This window comes from Aquarana catesbeiana, linkage group LG09 (genome assembly GCF_042186555.1).
Source record: "Aquarana catesbeiana isolate 2022-GZ linkage group LG09, ASM4218655v1, whole genome shotgun sequence".
Taxonomy (NCBI): domain Eukaryota; kingdom Metazoa; phylum Chordata; class Amphibia; order Anura; family Ranidae; genus Aquarana; species Aquarana catesbeiana.
In genome coordinates this window covers 102,282,263-102,294,505 of record NC_133332.1, presented here as the reverse complement: position 1 = coordinate 102,294,505, position 12,243 = coordinate 102,282,263, and the positions used below count along the sequence as shown (strand labels likewise).

The following is a 12,243-nucleotide window of genomic DNA, read 5'->3' as shown; positions in this document are numbered from 1 at the left end:
CAGACACTGCAAAAATGACTTAATTAAAGAAATCTCTGAGTTTGATTTGTTTCCCTCTTGTGATCACAGTCTAGGGTACTTTTTAATTAAATTACTTTAATTGTAAGGGATATATATATTTGAAAAGTAGTTTAGCCATGTTGAAGTCATATTTTGTCTTTTGTACGTCTTCTATTTTATGTAGAATTGTCTGTGTTTACATATGCTGATAAGTCAGCATGCCCACAATTAAGCTAGAAGGCCATTCTGGCCACAGGAGTGTACAGCCAGTACTCTGTAAATATCTCTTATCAATCATTTGTTTTTCACAATGAAAAGTCATTTTGTAATGAAAAAGTTGCTCAGCTATTATTTTCTCCACAATGGAGTTTTTTTGCCTCTTTGGTCAGGACTACCTCCACCTAAGCGTGTGGAGGTTCCAGGTTAAAGGTGATAGCAGGTATGGTTAGTGATCAAAATATTGATCAAAAGAGGGGAGACTGTAATGGAAATTTGTAAGTTCTGTATATAATTGTATTGTATTTTGTATGTATCGCACACTGCCCTCACTGTGCACACGGCACTAATAATATTTTCAGTAAATGTTTACATTCTTTTGAGTCCTGATTAGAATAAGCCTGCCTATGTAACGCCCCTTGTTACCATAAACGTACACTTGTAATATTAATGTGGTACCTACGTAATCATGTGCATAAAAACCTTCAATTGCGTCATAATAAAGCAGAACAGTAATTTGGAAAGATGCTGAGCGTATCTTTTGTGTCTGTTCCCTACTGCAGTAGTTATTATTAATTTGGAACCACTAATCAATATGAGGATAGGAGTTGCCTATCATCAATTTAACCGAGTCACATTATAGGAAAATTAATACATAGAGATCAAGTAGGCTTCATGCCAAATAGACAGGCAGGCGATAATATACGCAGGGCAGTGTTATTGGCACATATAGCTAAAAAACAGAAAATCCCTTTATGTTTTCTATCTCTCGATATTAAGAGGGCATTTGACACAGTATCCTGGCAATATATGCAATATTCATTACAAAAATGGGGTTTTGGACCCCACTTTTTAACATGGATCAAAGCATTATATAATAAACCCAAAGCCTATATAAAATACGCTGGATACAAATCTGATGCCTTTAATATCGAAAGAGGTACCCGACAGGGTTGCCCATTATCTCCTTTATTATTTGCCCTTATACTCTAACCCATGGTCCAATACATCAGAACAAACCAAACTATAACTGGCATTGAAGTAGGTGGTATTACACACAAATTATGTATATTTGCAGACGATATATTACTTTTTCTATCATCACCACAGGTCTCTGGTCCTAACTTAATACCAGCTCTTGATGGATTTGCAGCCCTATCCGGCCTTATGATTAATCCTAAGAAATGCCTAGTGCTTAATATTTCGCTCACAAACATGGAATTGATCCCGGCTAGGGCTGCACTCCCATTCACATGGGCAGAAAAATCAATCCCATATCTTGGAATTCATTTAATAGCATCTCATTCTGACTTATTCTCAACCAATTATCCTCCTGTATTAAGACAGATCACAAATCTAATAAAACAATGGTCGCAACTTCCTTTATCCTGGATAGGGAAGATTAATGCAATCAAAATGACTATTCTACCCAAATTGCTTTATCTATTCAGAGTCCTCCCTATTCCAATTCCTTCCTATTTTTTGAGAATAGTACAAAAAGGAGCAACTTCATTTATATGGGGCTCTTCTAAACCACGTATACCTATACACACACTACATCTTCCCAAAAATAAAGGAGACCTGGGATACCCTAATTTTACTAACTACTACAGAGCAGCACATTTGGCCAGTCTGTCCAAATACCATGCAAAACAGGAAATCCCATTATGGGTATTTATAGAGGCTTCAGAAAATGACCCTCTATTAATATCAAACTTGTTATGGCTTGATCCTAAAGACCGCTTTAAAATTCATAATCCCATAACTAAACACTTCTTATCTCTCTGGGATAAACTAAAAACCAAATATCAGTTACAATCTCCACACAATCCTCTCCTTTCTTTTATCAGAAATCCGGCCTTTTATCCGGCATGGATCTACCCAAATTCTTTTAAAGCTTGGACAACATCAGGCATTCAGACACTAAATGACTTCATAGCATCTAAATCATTCCTTTCATTCCCATCGCTTAGAGAAAAATATGATCTACCAAACTCTGAGATATTTAGATATCTCCAAATCAAAAATTTCTATACACCATTCCTAAAGGGGGATACACCATTATCCCAATTATCCATTTTTGAATCAATCTGTACAAAAGATCCATTTGCTAAAGGTACAATTTCATCACTTTATAATCAATTATATGGAGTAGCAAATCTTAATAGACCCTCTTACGTTCAGAGGTGGGAGGAGGACCTGGGACGAACTTTAGAAGACACGGACTGGTCTAACATATGGCTCACATCTAAGTCATCCTCACCCAACATCTTAGCACTGGAGACAAATTATAAAGTCCTAACTCGCTGGTACCTTGTACCCGCTAGAGTGGCAAAATATTCACCTAATACCTCAGCTCTTTGTTTTCGAGGATGCCCAGAAATAGGCACACATTTACACATATGGTGTACGTGCCCAGTAATCCAAACCTTCTGGAAGGAAGTCTTCGTGATTGCATCTAAAATATTTAAAAAAATAATACAACCAGATCCATATATAACTTTACTTAATCTAAAACCGGAATGGTTAACACTCTCTCAATTCAAACTTATGATCCAACTAACAACGGCTGCAAAACAAACAGTGGCCAAAGCATGGAAATCTCCTACGTTGGTACTAGCAGAAACAATTCACAGAATGAATAATACAATGTCCCATGCTAAGATGGTAGCCATCGATCAAAATCAAATTCCAAAATTTGAAAAACTTTGGCATCCTTGGATAAAACAACAATTCCTGTCAAATTTCAATGACTCTGTCCTGTTGCCATGGTAACAGATTAAATGACTTACAGAGACACCCATTCTAAGGCTTCAAAGAGAACTAAAAAGAATAATAAACTGACGAGCGGGACAACCTTGTGGACCATACCTCTGCCTTTCTACCCTTTTTCTTCTTTCTCTTTCCTTTTCTCCACCTTACGATTAAAGCTCATTGGTGTCCGTTTATGAAGCAGTGATCAGCGGTGATCCCGAGGATCGCCGCTGATCACAGTCCATAAACAGTTTATGAAACAGTGATAATCGGGGGAGAACATGTTTGAACTTGTTCTCCCGCCGATTATCTCTACACACAGAGAATCCTCATTGAATGACACAGAAAGGGCCAGTTTATGAAGCGGTGATCTCACTGCTTCACTGGCGATCTGAGTCAGACTTCACACTCCCAGGTTCACCAGCTCAGAGGTGGTGAATCGGGGAGTGAAGAGGAAATCTGGGGGGATCTGAGGGGGAAGGAGGAAGATTTTTAACTTCCTTATGCCTCGTTCAGACCCCCCAACACTGTAAGCATGTCCCCCTGTCATATTTATGTGTATACATATATATACATATATACATATAATGTGTATATGTATATATATATAATGTATGTGTATATACATGTATATATAATGTGTGTGTGTGTATATATATGTATATAATGTAGGGGGACTCATTATTTTATTAATAGTAATTCACGCCGTCTGTCCGTGTATTGAGCGGTGATAATTTATCACTGCTTAATAAACTGACATCTCTGTATTTCTGGTGCTGTAATCTCGTAAAGTCTCACGAAATTCCAGTATCAGGAGCCGTTCTCCACTGTTGGAAGCATTTGTAGATCTCTTCACTCCTCCAAAGGTGAAGCGATCTACAAAGCTTCATAAACTGGCACACAGAGGAGAAAGATCTTCACTGTGAATGCCGGAGAACGAAGCAGTGAATAGATTTCACTGCTTCATAAACGGACACCATTATCAGAATTTATTTGACCTATATACACTCTACCTGTAAACAATATATATAGTAGGTATAAATCATTTAAATACCTACAAAAGTAACTAAGGAAATGATATATATCTTTAATTTAGGTTTACGTGAACCCAATGTTTAATATTTGAAATTTCATGATATTTACCTATATAATCCCTACTGTAAAACAATGAGCTTACTTTATAGATCCTTGTAAACTTACTTTATGTATCTTTATAATATTGTATACTCAATAAACTTCTTTTGACAAGGAAAAAGAGCCATCATAATAGAAATAATTATTATATGTATTACATAACATACTTGACTAAACTGACTAAGGATATCTATGATCACAGCATACATTTTCATTTTATATCATAAGCATTGTAATAACAGTACAATAATAGTTATATCTAAAAATGCAATATAAGCTTACTTGAAAAATCTCCTTTCTTGTTATGAGTGCTGCCTGTCTACTACCTATCTCTTCCCACAACTTCCTGGATTCCCTGCATGCTTTGTTCCTCTGCTACTTTTGATTTTTTGAAGACTACATATCCCATGGTACCTTGCTGCCTGCAAGCAGTGATTCCTGTACTTACCCTGCCTCCTAAAACTCTCCCTCTCAGCAGATCTGTAGTTTAGGAGGTAGGCTCTGTTAAATTTGTGACACAGCAGTGCCTACTCACGGGACATATTCAATATATGTCACAGGATTCAGGAAAGTAAATGTGTTTTATTATTTACAAAGTAAGTGTATCGCTACCTCCAAAGGAGCCACTGAATTGTTTTGTGATTTCTTTGCACACCTGAAGATAGCACACCTTGCTCACCCAGCACTTACCGACACATTTTAAGGTATTTCGAAAAATGACTTAGGCCAATAATAGCCTATGTAGCCATGGTGTTGCAGCTAATGACAAACAATCACCCCACTGCTAGACTTCATACATCACTTCCAGAGACAATGAACAGTCTTTTGCGGGCTTTGTTTTTGTTGTTTTATTGGGGGGTACAACGTGGATAGGAATAGGAATATGGGATGCCTATAGGATAAGTTATTGCCATCATATTTTTAGGATTTGAATCCACTTTGAATAAAGTTAGAGCCAGAAGCTAGAATGTGCATAGTACATTAGATACGCATCTCCTCCTGCATCTCTATGCAGACTGTTGCTCCTCCTGCGGCTCAACCTCAGCAGACTATTCCATCTAAGAGTTCTCCATCCATCACTGTGTGTTGAATAGAGACATCACTAATGACCATGTAAAAGCAATGTTCTTAGATCTCTTTCACCTCCTGCTCATAACTTGTTTCCTCCTGTAGACTTGGTTCCTCCTGCACAAACTTGAAGTTACTACTTGAAATATGACACATCCTCTTCTATTGAATAGAAGGGGCCCACTCTGAATAAGCCTCCCTACTGTGGTTCTGGTTGCTCGCTGCCACTAGGCCTGAGGCCTGCAGAACCTCTCCCCGGAGGCCTAGTGGGTTAAAAGCATATCTTCTAGGAAATATGGTCTACTGTTCCCAGCCAGCCCAACTTGCAAATCATGAGCCCGCAGGCTACATTGACTTGACACAGATCCCCACAGTCTCTTTTCTGATTCAGGACTCCCCATCATCCACCGTGTGTATTGATGAAGACTCTGCTAGTGATCGTGTACTAGCAGAGTTCCCTCACAGACTTCTTGGCACTTCCAGCCCTTGGCACCTCCAGCCACACTGTGGTAACACCCACCGACCTTCATCCTTGATGAGGAACTTTAACTGGACCATGCGTACCGACAGTTTCTCCTGCCCCTCTGCTCCTGGAGTTCCCTGCCATCTGACCGTGTGGTGGCAGAGACATTGCCAATGACCGTGTAGAGGCAATGTTTCCTCACAGCTCTCCCCGGGCCTTCTCCTGCGATCGGCACACCCCCCCAGATGGGGATGGCCTCCTGTGACTGTCTAACATGCCATTCCTCAGTGAAATATCACCTCAGCTTATATATGAGGTCCGCCCCCTGCCAATCTCAATTGGGGATTGGTCAGGGCTCACACACAAGCTGCCTGTCACTCCAGTTCCAGGCCCAGCCCCTTTTCTAGAACATTTTCCTCAGAAACAGGGGAGGTGCCTCAGAACTGAAGTGCAGGTGGTCACACCCACTGCTACTCTGACCACTTCCAGCCCCAGATCAAAACAGACAGGCCTAGCATGCAGCATAAGCCTGCCTAAATTTGCCTGTGCTGGAATAACCTAGTAAAAATACCTTACTAGCACCTACCTACTGGTAGACGGTGCTACACCTAAAAGAAGAGTGAATTAGTAAGTGAACTTATACAAATAATCAATAAGACAATAATGTTACACTGAGAGATGTAGTAAAAATACTGCTATATTCTACCTATTAGTAATAAACAGAACTGCATTGCTTTTACCTCGCAACAGTATATATAAAGTCAGTCCTAATTTGCTATAACAGTCTCTGTTTTATCCCACTGGCCAGTGAATAATGAAAAAGAAACTTTGGCTGGCAAAGTTGAGGCCCTTGAAGAAAGCACAAAAATGCCCATCAGACAACAGACTAATTGTGTAACACTAGTCTCATACCAGACTCAGAGCACCCTCTTCTGGGTCTCTGGACACATACTCTGATTCAGTAAAAATCAAGTTATAGTCAGACATGTCAGACATGTGGATATTACCCACTGGTTATTGAATTTTATCCACCTATATATATTTTGGCTTTGTTTTGTTTTAGCACTACATTTTTACACTAGCCTTAAAAGGTACTGTATATAAACCCTAAAAATGAACTTCTGCTAGTTGGTTCCATTAGGGAAGATTTACTAAAAATGGAGAGTGCAAAATCTGACATGTCTGACTATAACTTGATTTTTACTGAATCAGAGTATGTGTCCAGAGACCCAGAAGAGGGTGCTCCGAGTCTGGTATGAGACTAGTGTTACACAATTAGTCTGTTGTCTGATGGGCATTTTTGTGCTTTCTTCAAGGGCCCCAACTTTGCCAGCCAAAGTTTCTTTTTCATTATTCACTATTCATTATTCATTATTTATTATTATTGGTCTACTTACTTACAACCATTTGACCAAACCATTGTTGTGTGGGCTGTTTTCAGCACAGCCTCTATCACTTCTTGGTTTCGTAAGGTGTAGATAATGGGATTCAGAAGAGGAGTCACTATGGATGGGACAACAGAAACTTTCTTATTAAAGTGAAAGGAATGACCACTAGCTGGTCTGATGAACATGAACAATACAGTACCATAGAAAAGGATAACAATAAATAAATGGGAGGCAAATGTGGTAAACGCTTTACGTCTTGCTGACGCAGAAGACAATTTGATTACCATTCGGGTAATACATGCATAAGATATCAAAGTTAAGAAAAGACACCCAAAAGTTACAAAACAAATGGAAAAGAAAGACGCCTTCTCAGCTTTCGTTGTATCAGAGCAGGACAAGCGCATCATTGGGATCAAATCACAATAGTAATGATCTATCTTATTCCCCTTACAGTACCAAAGCGTGGATAGTCTCAAGCATGGAATGATCACTCCAGCAAATCCACATACCCATGTACCCCAGTATGAGCATAATGCAAACATTGGGACTCATAATAACCAAATAATGCAATGGATTGCAAATGGCAACATAGCGATCATACCCCATTGCAGTCAGGAAATACATTTCTGTTGCTCCAAGAGAAAATTGGAAATAAAACTGAGCCATGCAACCAGCTGAAGAAATGTGTTGGTCTTCTGTTTTAAGAGACCACAGGAGTCTAGGGATTGTGACAGAGGGATACCAGAGCTCAAGGAACGACAGTCCACCGATAAAGAAGTACATTGGTTTATGTAGACGTGGGTCTGCTTTGATAATGACAATGATGAAAATGTTTGCTGTAATGGTGGCAATGTAGATAATTAATAAAACAATAAAAAGCCAAAATCTTCTCTGCCCCTCAATAGAAAACCCTAAAAGAAGAAAATCAGTTATAACTGACTGGTTAAACTAATCCTTTGCCACCATGGTGATCTGTTAAGAAAAGTCCACAAACTCAATAATTTGATTGATATATATATATATATATATATATATATATATATATATATATATATATATATATATATATATATATAGATAGATAGATAGATATATAGATATAGATATATATAGATATGTATATGTGTATAATTACTTCTAAGAATTTTCAAAAGTCTACACAACTACTGTTTCATAAAGGGAAATCTGTTGACCTAGAAATTTCAGTTTTTTACAGTGGTTCTCAAATAATAGGTAGTATGCGCCAAACAGATGTTTTAGAAAAACAAAAAAATGTTTAGAAATTTTAATTAAAATGTGTTTAAACCCTTCATGAAAGTGGCAACTGGTCAAGCTACAAGGACAATACTGAGCATGTTTTTAATACTAAAATTAAAGAGCAAGTCAAAAGAATATTCAAATGTACCAATGATTATGAGTTGCTTATTATTTTAGGACCATATCTTGGTCACTATAGAGTACCTGCAGTTATCTTAAGACTGAGCAAATATTTTACCTTTAGGTATATTGATGAAGGATATGCACATGCAATGGGGATGATTTAGTAAAAAAGTAAAATGTTCATTCAAAACAAGCTGTGCTCACTTCAACCATCCAATTGTGTGGAGGAATAATTCCTATCCCGTAGTTATGAATAGATAATTATGAGCCCAGTTTGGGTGAACTTTCCATTGTTCATCCCTAATATATTTCACAAGATTGCACCATTGTACACATTGTACACTGCGTTCTATTAGTAGGAAGTGCCAATAAGAAATGGTTGCCTTCATTTAGACTTAAATAAGTAACTACTTGTTTTACCTATCTAGAAATACACTCCAGATATTTCACTCTGTTCCAAGTGTATTCCCTGCAGGGAATATTTTTTAAATACAATAATTATTTTGTTTTATGTATCCCCCAATAGACAGCACTATAATGTGTCAATGATACCTTAATGTGCAAATATATAACAACAATGTGCAAATATACAAACTATTCTCCACAAAAAATGTGAAGACTTTTTGTGAAGCACGGTTTCATTATTAGCATATTGTTGTTAAATATTTGCAGATTTAGGTATAATTGACACATTTCAAAAGCTGTCTATTGGGTGATACACATGTTTTATATCACTGTGTGATAACAAAACAGTTGTTTGTTTTATTTAAATTTGATTTGTTTCTTTTTGCACAGACTTGTATATATAACGATATATTAAAGCTAATTAGCCACTTCAATAGTGGGCACTTTCCCCACCCCTACCTGCCCAGGCTAACTTTTAACTCACAGTGCTTTCGGAATTTGAATGAGACTTTTATATTTTTTATTTATTTCGGGCCGAACTTTAATTGTTCGGATGTTCTGTGAACACTGAACAATATGCGGTGTTCGGGGCAAATTCGAAAGCCGCTGGAACATCGTTAAAGTCTATGGGACATTAACATGAAAAATCAAAAGTGTCATTTTAAAGGCTTATATGCAAGTTATAGTAGTGAGTAGGGGGTGCTAGTGCTTGACAATAGACTAAAAAAACGAGACAGCTAGGTCTCAATGTGAAAAATTATCATAAGCATGCAAAAATAAGTTATAAAAAGTAATAAAAATAAAAAGTTATAACACAATATTATAACAAAGGTGGTGATGATAAAGTCCCAATAGTAGAATGAACACAGTATTGGCAATGAAGAAATGGTGATCTTCCAAGATAAGTAGATTCCTCTATATAGACAAATGGAAAATCCTTCACCAAGAGTTAAGATACACTTTGCAGTAGTATATATATATATCTGCTTACCAGATACCAATGACTCCTTTAGTTAAAAAGAGAGTCATTAGCGCTTGTGCAGGATTGTGCCTGCTCACATGGGATGGCTGGATGCTGGATGGTAATAGACAGAGAACCCATCTTGCCCCGGTAATCAGACATGGGATATATGAAAGACAATGGAATCTTCCATAGTGTAATACAGTTTATTAAAATTATTAAAAACAAATAGTAAAGCCAAATGGCTTCTTACATTGAAAGGTGCCTGCCCGGCAATTTGTAATTTAGGATAAATCCAAATAAGCGTGCAGCCACAATATCGGTTGACAATAATGATTATTAAAATTACCATTACCATTGGTCACGATCTCCTCCTACGTCCAGTTTCTCTGGTTGTTGCTTACGCCGGGTAGAATGCACGCCAATCATTAAGGCGGTGTGACGGCATCCATACTGAGATCCGTACCCAGATAAGCGAGCAGCCCCAGTGCCAGGCAGGCACCTTTCAATGTAAGCGGCCATTTGGCTTTACTATTTGTTTTTAATAATTTTAATAAACTGTATTACACTATGGAAGATTCCATTGTCTTTCATATATCCCATGTCTGATTACCGAGGCAAAAAGGGTTCTCTGTCTATTACCATCCAGCATCCAGCCATCCCATGTGAGCAGGCACAATCCTGCACAAGCGCTAATGACTCTCTTTTTAACTAAAGGAGTCATTGGTATCTGGTAAGCAGATATATATATACTACTGCGAAGTGTATCTTAACTCTTGGTGAAGGATTTTCCATTTGTCTATATAGAGGAATCTACTTATCTTGGAAGATCACCATTTCTTCATTGCCAATACTGTGTTCATTCTACTATTGGGACTTTATCATCACCACCTTTGTTATAATATTGTGTGTTATAACTTTTTATTTTTATTACTTTTTATAACTTATTTTTGCATGCTTATGATAATTTTTCACATTTTTGCTCAACAAGGGGAGCAGCTTATTACCTAACAATTTTTTTCACTTTTTTTCACATACAATTTTTTTTGGCGCGGAGTTTGTATTTTCTATATATGCAAGTTATGTCATAAAAGGTGTTTAGGGGGGGCATGGTCTCCACATGCAGCGGTGAGGACGCATCTCTCTCGGGCTCCGGCGCTGACGCCAGCTATAAATAGCATTCTCAGCAATTCATAATTCATTATCGCTGTCACCCTACAAATCATGCGTAAGAGTATGAGCAAATCACTGGCTAAAAAAGGAGCCTCGTCGGGCTCCATAAAAAGATTCCTGGCCGCGGAGCCAGAGGACCTATTGAGCATGGATGGATAGGCCGCTGTCCATGTGGCAAGGGCTCCGGCGCGGGCTCTGCCTCTCGCCATAGGTCTGCATCCAGACACCGTTCTCCAGCATCATCAGCCGGCTCGGAGGGTGAGGGCAGTACATCCAGGCACTCAGAGGTAGCTGCTCTGGTTGGTGATCTGCCTACTAAGTCGGAGCTGGCTTCCATGTTCCTGGGTCTGGAAAGATCCATCAAGAAAGAGATCTCTGCAGTACGCTCTGACCTGTCGCAGGTACTAGAACGTGTAGAGGAGACAGAACATCGCCAGAATCATCACGCAGCCACCATTAGGAGCCTGCAGAATACCACCCGCAGCCTCACCATCGCACATCGGATGGCGCTATACAAAATCGAGGACCAGGAGAACCGCAATAGGCAGAACAATATAAGGATTCGAGGCCTACCTGAAGCGACTGGCGATGCTGACCTTCTCCCCTCTGTTCAAGGTATTTTTAATAAATTGCTAGGCCTTGCGGCCGATCACCCACCGAAAATAGACATGGTGCACAGGGCCTTGCGCCCTCGCAACTTGTCCTCAGACACTCCGCGTGACATCATCTGCCGGGTCCACTATTATGACGAAAAAGAGCGCATAATGCAGAAGGCCAGAGAATCTGCCTCCCTGGATTTTGATGGAGCAACCCTTTCCTTCTTTCCGGAACTTGCCAGGGAAACACTAGAGCATCGCAGAACCCTGCAACCTCTGACAGAAAAATTACGTGCGGCCTCCATTAATTATCGGTGGGACTTCCCTGCAGCCCTTATTGTAAACAGAGACGGTAAAACTGCGATACTCCGCTTTCCTGAAGACCTAGAGAAGTTCTGTATGGATGTCAATATTTCTCCACCGGAGCTTCCTGGGTGGCAGGATGTCATCCCTCCCTTACCTACCCACTCTGAACCGAGATGGCAGAAAGTAGACCGCAAGCACTGATCTGCCACCCCTGGGGCCTCCCCTCAACTAGAGTGAATCCCAGGCCTGGGATCCAGCATACCCGTAGACTGTCTACTAGTGTCAGTCGCTGATCGCAAGTATATGACTGTCCACTGGACATTATTAACCCCTCTTTTTTTTTTCATTACGGGTTACATGTTTTATTAGATCTGTTTGGGGTGACAATAATGCTTGTTA

At 39.1% G+C, this 12,243-nt stretch overlaps 1 pseudogene; it reads right to left on the bottom strand.

Annotated features, from left to right (window-relative positions):
• Nucleotides 1–7,028: 7,028 nt before the first annotated feature.
• On the bottom strand, nucleotides 7,029–11,279 carry LOC141108968 (olfactory receptor 6N2-like; annotated as a pseudogene).
• Between the last annotated feature and the right edge of the window lie 964 nt (nucleotides 11,280–12,243).